We start from the raw sequence: 17,791 nt of genomic DNA on the forward strand, positions 1-17,791 counted from the left end.
AATGACTTTACCATACAAAACGTGGTGGGCAAAACAACGACAATTTCTGATAATATATGAGGCAACGTGGGTATAAAATTAAGATATATTTTGTGAAGAGAAAAGTGAAATGTTGTATACATATTTTTGCATTTTTTACATGATATGCTTACAAATACTTGATGCATGGAATGTAAAAAAGTACATCAAATACTAGTGTTTTTAGTATTTTAAAGAAGATATATTGTGCTTGTGTCTGCTAGTTATAATCTATGATCAATATGTTATAATTTGCACATTTTAAATCATAAATATTAATCTAAAACATAATAAAATAAACAAGTCCACTCACTTCCGTGTTAGAAAACGGTGATGACCAGTGGGAGCTGACGCCGGAAACGTCATCACAATAAAGAACCGTAAAGTTGTCAACACTTCCAATGAATATCTGTAATTTACGCTAATGAGCTGGTCCATTTTCGTTGATTTGTTTTATTTGAATTGGTTTATTCTACAAATCAAAAAGTCAAATAATTTCTTGCATATGTGTAGCTACACCTTTAACAGCATGGTGGCAGAGTCATTATCACTGTTGCCTTGCAGCACAGAGGTGTCTGGATGTCCTGACTTTATTGATACTTTGCAGCTGATGTCATCAACTTTCCCTGGGGGTGTGACGCTAACCGGAGGCACTGCTCTGTCTCAAGCTCAAGTCTGCTCACGTCTGCAAGCTGGAGCTACAACAGTAAATAATGTTAGTCACAATCTTATCGTGTATATGACAAATATTGACGATTCTCTAATGTGTACTTAACCAGCTGGAATAATACTTATCAATATAAATTATAGTTTTACACAATCAAGAAGAAATTTGTGAAGCAAAGTTGAAAAATATGTTGAAAATTACAGGAAGTAGAGAGTTCTAAAACATACTGAGGACTAGCCAGGCTGGCGCCACCTAATGCCTCCTCTCAGTTTCATTTCTCTCCAGTAGACGGTACACTAGACGGTTTGCAAGAATCCTGGAAGTTGTAGACCTGAGCTGTGAAGCCATGACGTCAAACTCAAGCGCCTGTCTGGGTCCCTTTTGTGGTACAGCACAACAGTAAACAAACTGGTCGAGATGTATGTAGACGAAGACGTGCATTCTGCGTTGGCAACGATTCCCGAGATTGAGGATTTAAAGCCGGAACAAAGAGAATGTTTGAATTTTATCAAGGGGAAAGACGTTATTAAAGCGATTGGTTATCTAAAAAAGTACCCGCCTACCATCAAGCGAACGAATCCTAATGCTGCAAGGTCACACTATTTCCATCAAGTGAAAGTGACTGTTGAATCAGTCGGTTTCACTTCATCAGACAGTTTCACTTCATGGAAAACCGACTGATGAAGTGAAAGTGACTGGTGAATCGGGCTAATCGAGGACATCACACTAGGGAGAATTCTATCCAAAAGATTGACACAATTTATACTTACAAACTCATTTAACTGAGACTTTAAACATTATTTCACAAAATAAAAATGTTTTCTTACATTTTTATCTGTCAGTCCCACCCTAGTGTGATGTTATGATTACCAACCATGAAGTAAAATTTGAAACCTATAAAATGGTCAATCTGAGGAAGAAAAAAAATTGAATGTTTTGTAAAATCTTAAATATAATAATCTTAAATGTGTTTTAATCAAAAGAGTACTTCAGCCTGTCATAGCACTTTAAATCAAGTTTAATAATACGCCTGGTTACTTTCACACTTCCATTGCTCTGCTCTAATCTCATCTTGAATTATTAAATATGAACCATGGGCCTGTTGTCTGGAGCAGGTGAAGCAGGAGCTGATCACAGAGGCATGACGGACCTCCCGAGAGGAGCCGTCACTTTAAACTACAGCCAAATTTTCACTTTCTTTTCATTTCTGCATTTTTCTCATTCCTCTAATAACCCTCTCTCACCACCCCGGGTCTTATCGGAAGGCCTTTATTTCAGATCATACAGAGTTCATTTTGGGATAAGTCCGTGCGCAACCAAACAAATCCTTTCTCTGGAAGGGGCCGTCCTTTTTGTCAGCTCACTGTTTATGTTGAAATTTAATCCTATTATTATTCACAGAGATGAGTTTATGTAAGTGCTTTTCACTACTTTTTTCACAAGTTTTGCAGTTACGATAAAGCTAAAGCAGTTCATGATGATTGGACAGTAAAACGCTTTATAATTAGGGGAAGACGGCACACAGCACAACTTATTTTGAACTCAAGAGCTCTTTATACAATAAATCTGTCCTGGGGCAAGACACGTTTCTCTCAAATACATCGGGAAAATATTGTGTACCAGGCCTTTAAAGACTTTTGTAAGAGAATAAATCAGGGGAAAATAAAGTTAAGCCTCATCTGGTTTCATTATTTCTTTATATAGACACAAGTGTAGAAAAAAAATAACAAAGAGGATGCAGACTAACATGAATTCTCACCATTTTTGTGACTTACACCTTGAACCGCAGTTGTATTTGAGATCAGATCCATCGGTTGGAATTGGAAGTGCCCAAACCAGAGGTGGGGACTTGCATGACTTGGACTTAAGTCAGACTTGAGACTTGACTTGATAAAATAGACTAAGACTTGGGACTCAACATGGACTTGAAGGTTAATGTCTTGAGACTTGACTCAGACTTGAGGCCAGTGACTTGAGACTTGAGAAGCACTTTTAAATCTGAATTATTTCTATTCTGACCACAATGATTAAGATCTAAAACTTTGTCAAGACATTTAAAAAGGAAAAAAAATACTAAATTAATTTCTACAACTCTTAAATACACTATAAATACTCATGTACAAATATACCATGACTTTTTAAGTACAGTTTAGTATAAAAGTTGTGTAAATTTGCAAAAAACAAAGCTATATTTGGTACTTTGGTTTAAAGACTTGAAATGATTTGAAGCTCAAAGCAGAAGACTTGGACTTGACTTGCACTTATGGGCCAGTGACTCGAGACTCGACTTAGACTTGCCTGTATTTGACTTGGGACTTGACTCGGGCTTGCGGGCAAAGACTTGAGACTTAATTGAGACTTGCAAAACAGTAAGTTGGTCCCACCTCTGTCCCAAACAAATCAAAACAAACATGATGTCTATGATTTAGCAGAAATGACGAAATATGCTGAAATACTGAATACAATAATAGAAAAACTGATATCAACTTAAAGACTTCAAGTTGACTCTTCTCACGATCACTTTCAGCGAGTGTGATCCCAGGTTAATGTCATAGACTGTATAAAAAAACTGACTAAAATGGACTTGCCCATAGCGTTCAACTCCACTCAAACGCGATGATAGCGGTTCCAGAGACGATTTGGAAATTGACCAGTTATAGCATATTTTTAGAAGCTGTTTTTCACCTGTAGTCCTGAGACATATTCTATATTATGCAAAATTGACTCTTGTGAGCTTTAAACCATGTTATAATGCTTTTACCTCCTCAAAAACATACTGGAATTGTTGGAGAGATTTAACTAAGCCCTGATGAAGACCAGTTTGGTCGAAACATGTTGGCTTTGGCCATCTAAATAAAGGCCTTTTAATTAAGTTTTTCCTCGTGTGATTTTTACTTCTTTGGAGTGCCTGGACTCTGTTGTGTTTAAAGTTTTGATCCTTTTTCCAAGAGCACCCACTACCTGCTCCCACTGACTGGAACATCTGCAGAAGCCACATTTTTGTTTTTTCTATACCTGAAGTTGTGTTTCATTTCATTTACACATGTTTAAGTAATCCTTAATTTTTAGTCTGTCTACATCTCCAAAGCTCAAAATGCTCTGTTCCACCTTGTGATGTCATGAAGCAGTAGTTTTCAACAGCTTCTTTTACTGTTAGTTCAGAAGAGACTTTTTGTATTACCACATAACATGACAAGGTGGAATAACTGAATAGTGTGCCTTGTGTGAAGATTTGATTCTCCAAAGTAGTTCTTCTCACACACTTCCTCTTCCTCACCCAAACCCCACTGTTCCTCCGTCTCCTCTCTCCTGTGTCCTGATGAATGATGGGTCAAATGAAAGGCTCCATTATACTCAGAACACACCTCTTCCTGATTACCGGAAAATCAAATTCTTAATAATTAGATGAAGACAGCACACAGCACGTCTTATTTTGAACTCAAGAGCTACTTATTTGCACACTGTTTGGGCTTGTTTTGTTTAATGTGATTGGATCCTGACAGTGATTTTTCTTTTTTTAATCATAAAACACAAGAAGACTGAACTTTATTTGGAGTTTCAAAGCGACACAAATCTCCATTAGCTAAATGTGGACTGATAATTCGATAATTCCACATTTCCACATGGGTAAAGGCAACTTTTTAGAGACGTACCACCAGGAAAGCAGATATTAATAAACTGTAAAAAATGATTATTGTGTGTATTTGTTATGTGTATGTGTTTTTTTTTTTTCATCTAATTTCTCTAATGCTTGCACAGGTAAACTATAATGTACTTAACTGTATACTTCATCCATTCTTCTGCTTATCCAGGGCCGGGTCGTGGGGGCAGCAGTCCAAGCAGGGACTCCCAGACTTCCTTCACACCAGGACACTTCCTCCAGCTCCTCCAGGAGACCCTGAAGCGTTCCCAGGCCAGCCGAGAGACATAGTCCCTCCAGAGTGTCGTGGTTCTGCCCCAGGGCCTCCTCCTGGTGGGACATGCCCGGAACACCTCCAGAGGAAGGCACCTAGGAGGCATCCGGAACAGATGTCTCGACGTGGAGGAGCAGCGGCTCTACTCCCAGCTCCTCCTGTGTGACTGAACTCCTCACCCTCTCTAAGGGAGTGTCCAGCCACCCTGCGGAGGAAACTCATTTCGACCGCTTGTATCCAAGATCTTGTCCTTTTGGTCATTACCCAAAGCTCATGACCGTAGGTAACTGTTTACTAAAATATTATAAACTGTCGGAGTAGGACTGACAAGACATGCTTCTTCCTACTCCTTTTCTGAACAGTTAATTTTGTTTTTTACAGTTTTGTTTCTTTTTCTTCAAGTTCTGAAAGTACGATTATATGTTGTACCTTCATACATAAAGTTCAAATAAAGTAACTCTAATTGTTCTGTACTTGGTCAATGCTAAAATATACAATACTAAATATCGAAATATCATATCGTCAGAGGTCTCACAATGATCTCGTGAGCCATCACAATATATCGAATTACAAGTCTCTTTGCTTAAATTAATAGTTATGGTGCAGCAATAGCTTAAAAAACAGAGGGAACTATCCATCCATAATCCATGATCCTTTGCTCCGTTTCAGCACAGACTACATGAAGAAATAAATAACTGTTATAAATGCTTTTAAATCTTAGTTCTTTGGGTTAAGTCGTGTCAAAGCATTTTAAGAGGAAAAAGCAGCGTATTCACATTTACAACAGTGCATTTTTGTTGCTATGTACATAATCACTTTTTGCAAGAATATTCTCAAAATCTGGAAGTGAATTGCTATCTCAGCTCATATCCTAACCTTTATAATCATACAGCAGCCCAGCGTGCCTCCTGTCCCCTCTCTCCTGTGTCCTGATGAATGATGGGTCAAATGAAAGGCCCCATTATACCCAGAACACCCCTCACCTTCCTCTGTTACATAATGACCCATACCTTGGTGCTTATGGCTCATTTTGTCTGTTTTTCTCCTCGCTGAATGCACCCTTTGTGTTTCGTATAATCTGGAAGCAAAGTCTGTCGTCAAGAAGGTGCGTACTTCATAGTTTTTGGGTTGAAAATATTTACGGGACAGGTAGGTATAGGTTTATGCGATGTACTTCCAAGAAATTGAAGAAGCCAAAAGTGTGCATTGGCAGATTCAGTTTTTTTTTTATTTTTTTTAATGAATTAAAGGCGCTGTACTAATCTATTCATTTATAGTTTGCAAACTTATTCCTCACTTATGCATTCTGAGCAACCTAATTATTCACCTTTATGAGTTTAAGTAAGCGCTTTCCACATTTTTTTCAAAAGTTTTGTTATGAAGTCAAGATAAAGATAACAACAACTAGCATCCTAACGTGTACTTCCTGATTATTGGACAATAAAACATTTTCTAATTATATAAAGACAATACACAGCACTTCTTATTTTGACCTGAAGACCTATTTATTCAATATATCTGCACTGGGGAAAGACACATTTTGCTCAAATAATACTTTGGGAAAAATCGGTATCGATACTATATCATTAAATTTTTGGAGTCAGTATTTATCGTGTGTACATTTTCCTTGGACTTCTGGGAAAGTTTTGGTTACATTTTGACTAAATGATGAGTTTTGAGCCGTAAAAGGTTGAATTAATAACTTCTATGATGCTTTACAAATGCTGGTGGAGGTTGTTTGGTAGTATTGTAGTCAAGAACACAATAATCGAGACCAAGACCACAGGGTCCTGAGACCAGCACAAGAACAAGACTGAGACAGAGACAAGACCAAGACCACGGCCCATTGAGACCAAATCAAGACCATCTTTGTCCTTTTCTACATTTATTTGTATTTTACAGTTATTTTGGCACATATATATCAATGTTTTTACAAATCTATCTCCTTATCTTTCTTATCTAATAAATGTTAATTTAAGCTTAAAATAAGACAAGCAAACTGTGCTGCACTTAAACACTCTGTGCCCCTTTTTTGGACCCTCACCCACAGTTTGAGAAGCCCTTCTTTAATTAAGAAAACTTGAACTGGCACTTTAGGTACAGAGAACTGTAAAGAAAGTGAAAAAAAGGGTGTAGGATTTTTAAACCTGTTTTTTCAAGTTCATAACTGGACTTTGACCTCAAGTCTGTGACAAAACCGAGTCCAAGCGCCTTCAAGAGTGAGCGAGACAAAACCGAGTCCAAATGCAGTCGGGTCTGAGACAGGACCAAGACCACAAAAAAAAAAACAAGACCAATCTCGGTTATCACTACACTTTTGTTTGGTATTCAACCTTTCTATTTTCATGAGGTACAAACACGACCAAGTTACAGGTCATGCCTGTCAGTGGCTGTTTTTCTCTGTATTTTTGGTGTTATAAAACCACCTGTAATTGCATAAGTATAAGTTAGATCTGTTTAATATTAGACTGTGGAACATTCCAGACAGAGCAATGACATCATGTACCTTTAAGTGTTTCTTTCTGCTGTTTATTTATTGCATTTATTGTTTTCTCTTTTTTTTTCTCTCTCTCTCATTTTTGTAGCTTTAGAATAGTTTTTGTGGTTTAAATCAGCTCTTGTTATTTAGTTTCAATATTATCAGTTGTTGTCTAAATTTACTTCATCAATATATCACTTCAAATGTGGTATTGTGACAGGCTTATATATTGTACAGTAAAAACAGTACAGTGGACATTTCATCAGTGCTGTACCATCTCATGTGTCCTTGTGTTTGTGCAGCAGCAGTGTGATCCAGGGGCCTGCGGGCACCTCCTCCGCGCTCTGGGGCCCCGTGCCTGCGCACTCGCACTCGGGCATAAAAGAGCTACTGTCCCGTGCAGAGGGGTCCCACCGCAGCCCACTCACCGCCATCATCACCTCCACATCACACACATCCAGAGTCAGCAGGGGCCAAAGCCAGAGACAGCACACAGGGGCCACAACCCGGGGCCCACATCAAGAGGGGAGGGAGGACAAAGCATTTGAATTTGGTGGAAATATGGTATGAATAAAAAGAAATGTATATCCCAGAATATCTCATTAATGTGTGATTATGTTGAAACTTTAAAAATAGAAGTGGAAGATTAATCACAATCAAATCAAAATTGTACTTTGAAATGACGTAATTAGCGAATCTCAAAGGATGCAGTTTTTGAAGGACGATAATTTCCACTACAAACAACTTAGTCAACTTTGAGTGAGCGCATCGTGACAACACTGAGACTATGTTTATATGACGAACAGAAGACGCAAAAGTGGCGTTGCATCTTCGCTTTTTATTCTGCGTTTAGATAAGTGTTTTTGGGAGGAAATCTGCATACATACAGTGACGCAAAAGTGTGTGGAGTTCGATTGGGTATGCATGCCAGGTGGCAAGGTGGTGACGCTAGGTGTGTGCAACGTGAGCAGATCTGACCAGAGTTTTGCGTCTTTGGCAGTGTAGACAGAAATGCCACAGCGGAGCTTATTCAACTTTTCCACTCTGGAGGGTGGTTTAAGGTTTTTGTGTTTTTAAGCTCCAAAAACGCTGTCACCGTCTAAACGAAAGGCACTTCTGATAAAATATTTTGTCGTTTTTACCTGCAAGCGTTCTCGTGTAAACAGGCCCTCATTTGTAAAGTGTTTTGTTCTGTTCAGATGAAAAGAAGACTTGAAGATAAGAGGATCTCCAACCTCATTCAGGAGGTGACCAGCAACAGCCTTGTGTATTTCTTTAATGCATATTCTATGGAACACTCTGATTTAAGGTTTGTGAAGTCACTTTTGCAAAGTATATCCCCATTTTAAAAACTGTGGTCTGATGCTATTGGATAAAAACTTGTATTTTGAGTTTAAGCTAAAGAAATACTCTGTTGTTAGTTACAAATACAGAGAATATGGCATCTTTGAACAAATTGGAACATGCAGTTTTGCAAAACCCAAGGCTTGTTGGCACTATTTATTAGTAAAGTCTTTATATAGCGCTTTCACGGACATTTTCTGTCCCCAAAGATGCTTTACAGAGCATTATTCAGCATTCTTCATTCAGTCTATACCCTGGTGATGGTGAGCTACTGTTGTAGCCACAGCTGCCCTGGGGCACACTGACAGAGGCACAGCTGCCATGCCACTCGGCACCATCAGTCCTTCCAACCACCACCATCACTCACACACACCACTTTCATACTAGGCAATGTGGGTGAAGTGTCTTGCCTAAGGACACAATGATTGAATTGATTGTATTTAACTGACCATGACTATCAACTGTTTTATGGAGACCTATAGCATGTTTTGGGTTGATGAGGGAAACCGGAGCACCCGGAGGAAACCCATCCAGACACGGGGAGAGACATGCAAACTCCACACAGAAAGGCCCAGGCGACCCGGGGATTGAACCCAGAACCTTCTTGCTGTGAGGCATGAGTGCTAGCCACTCAGCCACCGTGCCGCCATAGTGAGTCTGTTACTTGCAAATGTTTCTTTTACATATATATAAGTTTAACATTTGTAGATCATGACATTTTTGTTAATTGTAAACTGCAATATTGATCAACAGTGGTGCAATAAATGAACAGGCCCATAGATTTTTTTGTTCAAAACTGTAGTACTGTTAGGCTGCCTTCTTTGCGGTATTTTGCTGTAACCTGTCAAATAGAATTTTTCAGTTTTTCAGATAAAAATTTGGTTTTTCAGTTTTCATTTTTGTGTTTAAATGAAAAATGGAAAAAAACTAAACTGAGATGCCAGACTAAACCAGGACTAAAACAGGTCCGGGACCAGACCAGAACGGAGGCCAGGACCAGACCAGGACCAGACCATGACTGAGACCGGGGCTGAGACCGGGACCAGACCAGGACTGAAAACGGTTTAGTCCTGGTTCAGTTCAGGTTCAGTCCAGCATCGCTGAACCAAAAACTGGATTTATTTTTTATTTTTTTAATTTATCATTTAAACATAAAATCAAAAACTGAAAAAATGAATTGTTGGTTATCTGTTTTTTGTTTTTTTTTTTTTTTCATTTTGGTTTTGGAAACATATAATGAAGAAAATAGTTGTTTTTTGTTTTTTTATTTTTGGTTTTATATTGAAAAACAAATGAACGAATGATACACAGATTAGTAAGTAAGTAAGTCTTTATTTATATAGCACTTTTCACAGACATTTTTGTCACAAAGACGCTTTACAGAGCATTATTCAGTATTATTCATTCACTCTATACCTGGTGATGGTAAGCTACTATTGTAGCCACAGCTGCCCTGGGGCAGACTGACAGAAGCGCGGCTGCCATGCCAATCGGCACCATCGGTCCCTCTGACCACCACCATCACTCACACACCACTTTCATACTAGGCAATGTGGGTGAAGTGTCTTGCCTAAAGACACAAGGACAGTTATTGCCACTGGCACCCCACTGTGGCACCTGATTTTCCCAGCAGTCTCCCATCCAAGTACTAACCAGGCCTGACCTTACTTAGCTTCTGAGATCTGATGGGATCAGGCTTTTACAAGCCGGTATGGCCACAAATTAGCACCTATATGAGATTACCAGTCCAGGTGATGTTTTCTTCTCAGTCCAGCTCACCTATAGACGTGATGTGGGCTGGCTCCTGCCTCCAGTCCCTCTGTCAGCAGCTGTCTGTGTCAGAATGGTCCGACAGACTGGAGTAGAATGCTAATAGAAGCGAAGCATGAGAAACACGGGAGGAATGATAATGATGGATAATGGAGAGGAGGCCAGGTGTGGTATGTGCTGCATGAGAGGAGGCAGAAAGTGAAAGGGTCACTGGAAGCACCAGTGGATACAACTGGATTTATATGGCTCTTTTTTTTTTTTTTTTTTTTTAATCTGATCTTCTATTCCCATGTTTTGTCAATTTCTCTGTCTATTAAAATACTTATTGAGCATTTTTTGTGTTTTATTGAGTATATAACATTTCTAATGAAGGGTCCACTACCTGCTTGTCTCCATGGAAATGTTATTGCTTTGTCTAGAATGTTCCACACTATAGATTAAACCTATCACGAGGGAGACAAACAGCTTACAGCACTACGCTACATTACAGTTCAGATCTGTGGAGAGTCGCCCCTATATTCACAGAAGGAATTGTTGTATTGTATTTTGAGCAATACAAACACCAATACCCAAACAATGAATAAATGCTAGATTAATCTGTTTAAAGTCAAACATGGAACATTCCAGGGAAAGTAATAACATCAGACATGAGATGCTCCACCAGAAAAGTGCACCTTTAAATATGGCCTTGACAACATTTACTTTGGTATTTCAAGTTTTATGGTGTAAAAAATAACCCATTTGCTCTATTAAAATGCTAAAAAGTAACATAACATTGCATAAGATCATCATAAGATATTTTTTATTATATTATAGCAATTGTACCTCCTCATTTATTGTATTTTGAAGTCCTAATAGACCAACTGTAACCACAAAACATAAAACTTTCTATAATTGTGTAAGAATATTTGCAGAACTGATTGAGTTTACTCTAGAGGTTCTGAATACCTTTAGCACATGTGCAGGGTGGACACTCAGCTAAACTATAGGCTTCCTGTGTTCTCTGAGACCAGGCCCACTCCAACCATTTCATGCCACAGTGCATTTTACTCTTTCGTGGATGTACCAGAGACATAGGAACAAAACATGAAAACAACATTAGCAAAAGGTAAAAAAAAAACATTTTCTGTTTTGGCCATGTGCACAGCTTTAGACCCTTCAGCTCTGTCAGACTCAGCTCTTGTTTTAAATGTTAAACAGACACTTTATATTTTACTGTGTCGTTAAAACTACAGAAATATTCATCAATATTCTGAATTCAAGTAATATTAACCAATGCCAGATATTAAATGTTTGCAGACAGCTGTTTTCCTCTTGATAATACTGTACATCCTTCTACAGGAGATTTTCTTTGTGGGTCATTCCAAACAGGCCATTTATGATGAATGATATTTGTTTTGAACTCTTAAAACAAATGTGGCACCAGTGTACGAGGTGTTTCATGTCTGAGAATGGTACATTCCTCTGCTCCTCTCCTGACCTGAGAGCTGCTCCAGACCTCTTAAGTAACTCAACTTTAAATGTCTGTCATAAACTTACGTAAAGCTACATCCACTCACAGATAGGCTACAGTGTACATAGTCAATACATGATAACTTGTGCTCAGTACTGGAGGTATTACTGGTGTGTACAGAATATGGCATAAAATTGTTTGATTTTTATTTTATTTAAAGGTTGTATAGAGGATTTTTTAAGGTAAGAGAAATACAGCGACAGTCCTTGTGCATGCGTGACACCACCTTCCTCCTCCACAGCTCCCTCAGTAGAAACATCTCCTCCTGCCTCCTTACTCTAGAAATCACGCTTGTTTACAGCCAGTCAGAATTACTGTTGAAGTGACCTGTCTAGAAATAATTTAGCGACTGATGCATCAGTTTTTAGACCCTTCGTCTGCTTCGTCCGCCATCGCTGGAAGGAATCTCCAAGAATCACCTCAGTTTGTCTTCGTCTTTTCCCCTTCTCTTCTTCTTTCAGCGACCAAAAAAAGAGTTTCTTTTGCGGCGAACTCATCCTGGATTCTTGTCCGCCGTCTCAACAAACTTTGTGCGAAATGCGAGGAAAGCACAGTTTGAAAAAGCCTCTAAGAACCGCTGTATAAACCACATAATCCCTGCGCGCCGGCGAGTCAGTTACACTAAGGAGTTTGATTGACAACCTAACAGCCAATAGATAAAGAGGGAGCCTCGTTGTCTATTGGCTGATGTTTATCTGGCCTCACTATGTCAACAGTTGACAGATTTCTTTTTTTTTTTTTTTTTGGTTATCATAATTACAAGGCTGCTGCATCTCTGTAATGGTATTTTAAAATTTCATTGACAATTTGAAACAAACAAAAAAAATCCTCTATACAACCTTTAAGTCATAAATTACATCAACAGAACAGTAATGCATGTAAACCACACATGAAAACAAGAAAGAAGAATATTATGTAATGGTATGATGCTGAACAGGATCTTCTTTTTATCCTTTTGCCTGCAGGGATCCACATTAAATACGTCTATCTCCATGGAGACAAGCCGGTGATGCCAGCAGCAGCAATTTATTGGTCGGATCTGTGGAATGATTACCCTGTTTTTCAAGGTATGTTTGAGCTGTTAAAAAGGTTAATTCACATTAGGTGACATCTCTGGATTCCGAGTCAGAGGGAAAGCAAAAGAACTGCCAAAAGATCTGCAGGAAAAGGTGATTGACCTGTATAAAAAAGAAAGAGATGTAAGAAGATATTCAAGGAAGTGAGAATGCCCATCAGCAGTGTTCAGACTCTAATTTAGAAGTGGAAAATGAGAGATTCTGTTGAAATCAAACCACTATCAGGTCGACCAACAAAAATTTCTGCCATAACAGCCAGGAAAATTGTTCAAGACGCAAAGAAAAACCCACAGATGACTTACAGGACTCTCTGAAAAAAGTGGTGTGGATGTTTCAAGATGCATAATAAGGAGGAACTTGAAAAAAAAGGGCTGCAAGGTCAAATCGCCAGAAGAAAGCCATTACTACACCAATACTACGCTTACAATACACCAAACAGCACAGGGACAAGCCTCAAAATTTCTGGAACAAAATCATTTGGAGTGATGAGACCAAAATTTAACTTTTTGGCCACAACCATAAAACATACATTCTGCCTGGGTATGTAAACTTATGAGTACAACTGAATGTTATAGTTGCGTCATCCAACGTAACAGAAACCATGTCTACTGCTGCAGGCAATATCAGCTCCTCTGTTATTTGTTGCGCCATCTTATATGATGCTAACAGAGCTCGCTGTTTTACCGAAGCAGCATTCACAAACCGGATGATTGTTGGCATTATTCAGCATGTTTTCGCTGAAAAAACTCACTCAGCTTATCGACATCATTGGGGTGTAATGTCTTTAAGCGACGCCGTAATTTATGTGGCTTCATGCTGTCCGCTGTCAACATTTTTAGACACAGTAAAACAGCGGTCGTTCCTCATTTCCCATAGAGAGAGAAATTCCACTTCTGTGCTGTACTGAGGGCTCTTACGCCAGTTCAGTCTTTGTTATCTTGGCCTACGTTATAGGAAGTATAATACTCCCTACAACAGAAGCATAGCACGAATGGATAATACTATCATAATGTCTTGAGGGTTCATGCCTCTGGGTCCTGTACTGATGTAAATACACTTTTAAAATATATTCTACCACAGAGAAAAGCTGGTGACAGACTGTCCTGCACCTTTGAGCACCACGACTATGGTACTGGAAAAGTTTTAGTGGTTTTCATGACCTGACGAAGATCCTCTCATCGAAACATCATCATTTATTAAATTCAGTTTGAGAGTAAGTGTGCAGGCTTTGTCTCACTTACTGAAAAAGTGTTTCTCTCGCAATTCCAAAAACAAAGTATAAAAGTAAACCTGATAGTACCATGAAAATACTTAACAGTTTCATGTTAAAAAGTAAAACAAAATGATTAAATTACATGTAAGAAATTGAAATGAAATAATGTAATAAGCAAAAAGTGGAAATACGGCAACAATGCAGGATCAGTCCTTTTAACAAACTGTGTAGAAGCAGTAGTATGGAGACAAATAAACTGGATACATTGGATATTTGGGTGCGATTTTTATACAAATTTTACATATACACCATAGGCAGCAACATACTTCAGTACAACAGTAATCTGAGAAAGAAACGTACTTACAATGCTGCTCTACACTAACCACCAACAGGAGGCGCTAAAACCACTAGTGCTAAATTTGATAAGTGCAATCAAAGTATTTTTTTTTTGTACCTAATGAAATGAACTCAAACTGTTCAGAAGAATGCAGTACATTTAAGCAGAGCCTTGTACAGGATTGGAGGTCTGTCCCATGTGGCTGTAGGAATGTCCGTCTGTATTTGCTCTTGTCACGACCGGACTAAAAGGATGCCTGTGTGCAGAATAGGGAGGAGGGGAGATGAGCAGACTGGTAAATAAGCACAACTACTTTGGTTAAAATCAGAGGTGGAGTTAACAGTTTGGGGGCCCTAGGCAAGCTTGAGTTTGGGGTCCTCAGTATAATGCACTGTTTTTGTTTTTTTTTGTTTTGTTTTATTTTATTTATTATATTTAATTTTATTGTCAGTTTTTCCCCATTGTTCTTGAGACACGCACATCTTTATTTGAATTATGCTGCACTGGAAACTTGTCTTGTTAGTTCGGTCGCCTACTAGATAACCAGAGGTGACAACAGTTTTATTTTTTTTGCAAGTACAATTACATTTATGTTTACATCCATTATATATGATTATGATCAAGCAGAATAGTTCATCCTAACGTGAAAGGGGGGACAATTAAAATGGATTTGACAGTCAGATACTATTTTGATTTTTTTTTTTTTTTAAGTAAAACTACTCTCATTTAATGTATTGAGAGAAAATCAAATCATTAGTAGCACTGAGAGCAACTGTTTGGGGGCCCCTCCAGGTTCAGGGGCCCTAAGCAGCTGCCTACTTTTGCCTAACGGTAGCACTCTGGTTAAAATTGATTAAAAAAAAAAAAAAAAAGAATACAGCTTATCAAAGGTCTCGTATTACGCAAAAATTATGTTAATGTTGTTACCTCCTAAAAATATATGTCCGCATTTGTTTCTGTTTCATTCACATATGTTTGAATAATCCTTTATTATTAGTCTGTCTACATTTCTGAAGTGCAAAATGCTCTTTTCTACCTTGTGATGTCATGAAGTGGAAGTTTTCAAGTGTACAACTAACTTTTACCTTTTTTCTAGTAGAGACTGGAAATTCCATGACATGAAATCCAAATGGTTCTATTGAAGGTGAGTTTAAAATCCATGTATCATTCTTTCATTTGTTTTTTAATATAAACCCAAAAATAAGAAAACGAAAAACAACTGTTTTCTTTCAAAACCAAAATGAACAAAATTTATAACAATTCAGTTTGTGTTTATATGAGTAATGGAAAAATCAGATAACGGCCGTTTCCCGTTTCTGTGACTTAAACTGCGATGCCGGACTTTTGTGCCGCATATGAACTGAACCAGGACTGAGACCAGGACTAAGACCAGGACCAGACCAGGACTGAGACCGGGAACAGGACCAGGACTGAGACCGAAACTGTAACCAGGAACTGAGACCGGGACTAGACAGGGACTGAAAACAGTTTAGTTCTGGTTCAGTCTGTATGTGGTGCAAAAGTTGGGCATCACAGTTTAACTCACAAATAATTTTTAGTTTAAAGCAGTTTTAAAACAAATAATGAAGAAAATTGTTGTTTTTTCATGTTCTTATTTTTGGTTGTATACTGAAAAACAAATGAATGAATGATACACGGATTGTTTAAAAACACAGTGGAGCATTTTCTAAATTAATACTTGACATACATGTTTTCTGTTTGAGAGAAAAACTCATCTTAAATACACAGGTTTGTGTGTTAAACATGTGTGAATTAAACAACAAACACAACTCCTGGTCTGTTTGTGATGAGGAAACAACATTATAACAACATAGAACAGAAAATGACGTAATATGGGCACATTAAGTATTTTCCAACCACATTTTGATATTATATATAGATTTATTTTGGATGATGTGTATGTACGGGTATCCATACTAAGAGACAATTATAGAGACAACCACCAGAGGACGCAAGAACCCCATAAACTAACACACTGCTCATTGAAGTGCTTGGAACAATAAAAACATGTTGTGAAAAGTTGGATTACTTTCAAATGGTGGTGTGTGGGCTTCTCCTGGTCCTACTGATGGATATTTTTTTGACTCTAATGCTGCAATGTGAAACCTTTCTGTTAGAGGGTCTTGACTTCTTCTCTCCAGGGAGATGTTATTGCTGCCCGGATGTTCAACAGGACTGCAGTAAACATGATGATGCCACCAAGACAGGTCAGATCTGTGAAGAGGCAATCTCGCTTAGTAAAAAAAATACTTGTTTTTGAGGTATTCTTGAGCAGTAAAATGAGCCTAAAAGGAAATAAATGCAAAAGAGATACATTTAATGCCATACTGTGGAACATTCAATCGACTAACCTTCAAAAAAGTTACACAGTACAGCTTTAAGTAGCCTAAAATTAAATTGATTCAGTATTTTAGACCACTATTGTATTGTAATTTGTATGTCAATAGGGGCAGCATAAACCCATTTTTCATTTCACCAAATTCGGTCTGGACCCTACTGTATGCTTCTCTTTATGTGTTTTGACTGCCCCCTATAGTCCACCTTCAGAGCTCTGTGTAACTCTGGGTACTCTGGGTTGCTATCATGTGTTCAGATAAGCGTAGTAGTGAACTTTGGGTTAATGAAAGTATACGTGAGAATAATGATGACACATTTATGCACATGACTGCTGACCAGGTCCAGTGGGAGCAACAAACACACAAACACGTCTCTGTACTACCCTGGACTATCTTCAATGAATCAGCAAACAAATGAATAACCATCACAGACTTGTATCATGTGTATTCCATTGCTTATATATTTATTTGGTCACTCTTTTATATAAGCAGACATTCTGAATCTGTCTTTTCTGTCAATTCTACACTCACAACAAGCCCTTTTAACCAGTATGCCGTATTCCCATTGTAACAGGGCTACATTATTACAAATTCTGATGTAGTAGCCCCGGCTGCGCCAACTGTCCAGTATTGTTTGGATCACACAGTCTTTATGAATCCTGCACATTTGTGATTACAGATCAAGTGTGCACCATGTTCAATCAGCGCTGATCAGATCTGCACAGTTCTGTCTTATGTCAGACAGGCCCAGTAACTCTCTGTCCAAAGTGAGACAATGAGCAGGTATAAAGGGGCAGTAATGATTGGCTGCAAATACTGGCTGACCAGGCAGTCCCTCACTACATTCTAGTCTGGAACCAAACTATAAAGTGCAACAAACCACTGTCCTAACTGTCTCATTTGCACCATCTCTCTCAGATGCAAAAGACATCTCCTCTCAAATATTCTCCTATCGGTCAGAACAAAATGTGATTGATTCTGTGGAAATCTGTTTGTTTTTTTGTTTTTGTTTGTTTTTTTTTACTTGTAAACTGGCTTGATTGTGTTTTAATGCAAACAAACTGCCTATCAATCACACCCATTGCAAACAGTGGAGACAGGAT

The 17,791-nt window shown here is 38.3% G+C and overlaps 1 pseudogene; it reads right to left on the reverse strand.

The window, feature by feature from the left end:
• Window positions 1-10,027: 10,027 nt before the first annotated feature.
• LOC129411114 (5S ribosomal RNA) lies at window positions 10,028-10,145 on the reverse strand (annotated as a pseudogene).
• Window positions 10,146-17,791: the final 7,646 nt, after the last annotated feature.

The sequence above is a fragment of the Boleophthalmus pectinirostris genome, unplaced genomic scaffold (genome assembly GCF_026225935.1).
Source record: "Boleophthalmus pectinirostris isolate CB_2022bp ecotype Guang Dong unplaced genomic scaffold, ASM2622593v1 HiC_scaffold_3, whole genome shotgun sequence".
Taxonomy (NCBI): domain Eukaryota; kingdom Metazoa; phylum Chordata; class Actinopteri; order Gobiiformes; family Gobiidae; genus Boleophthalmus; species Boleophthalmus pectinirostris.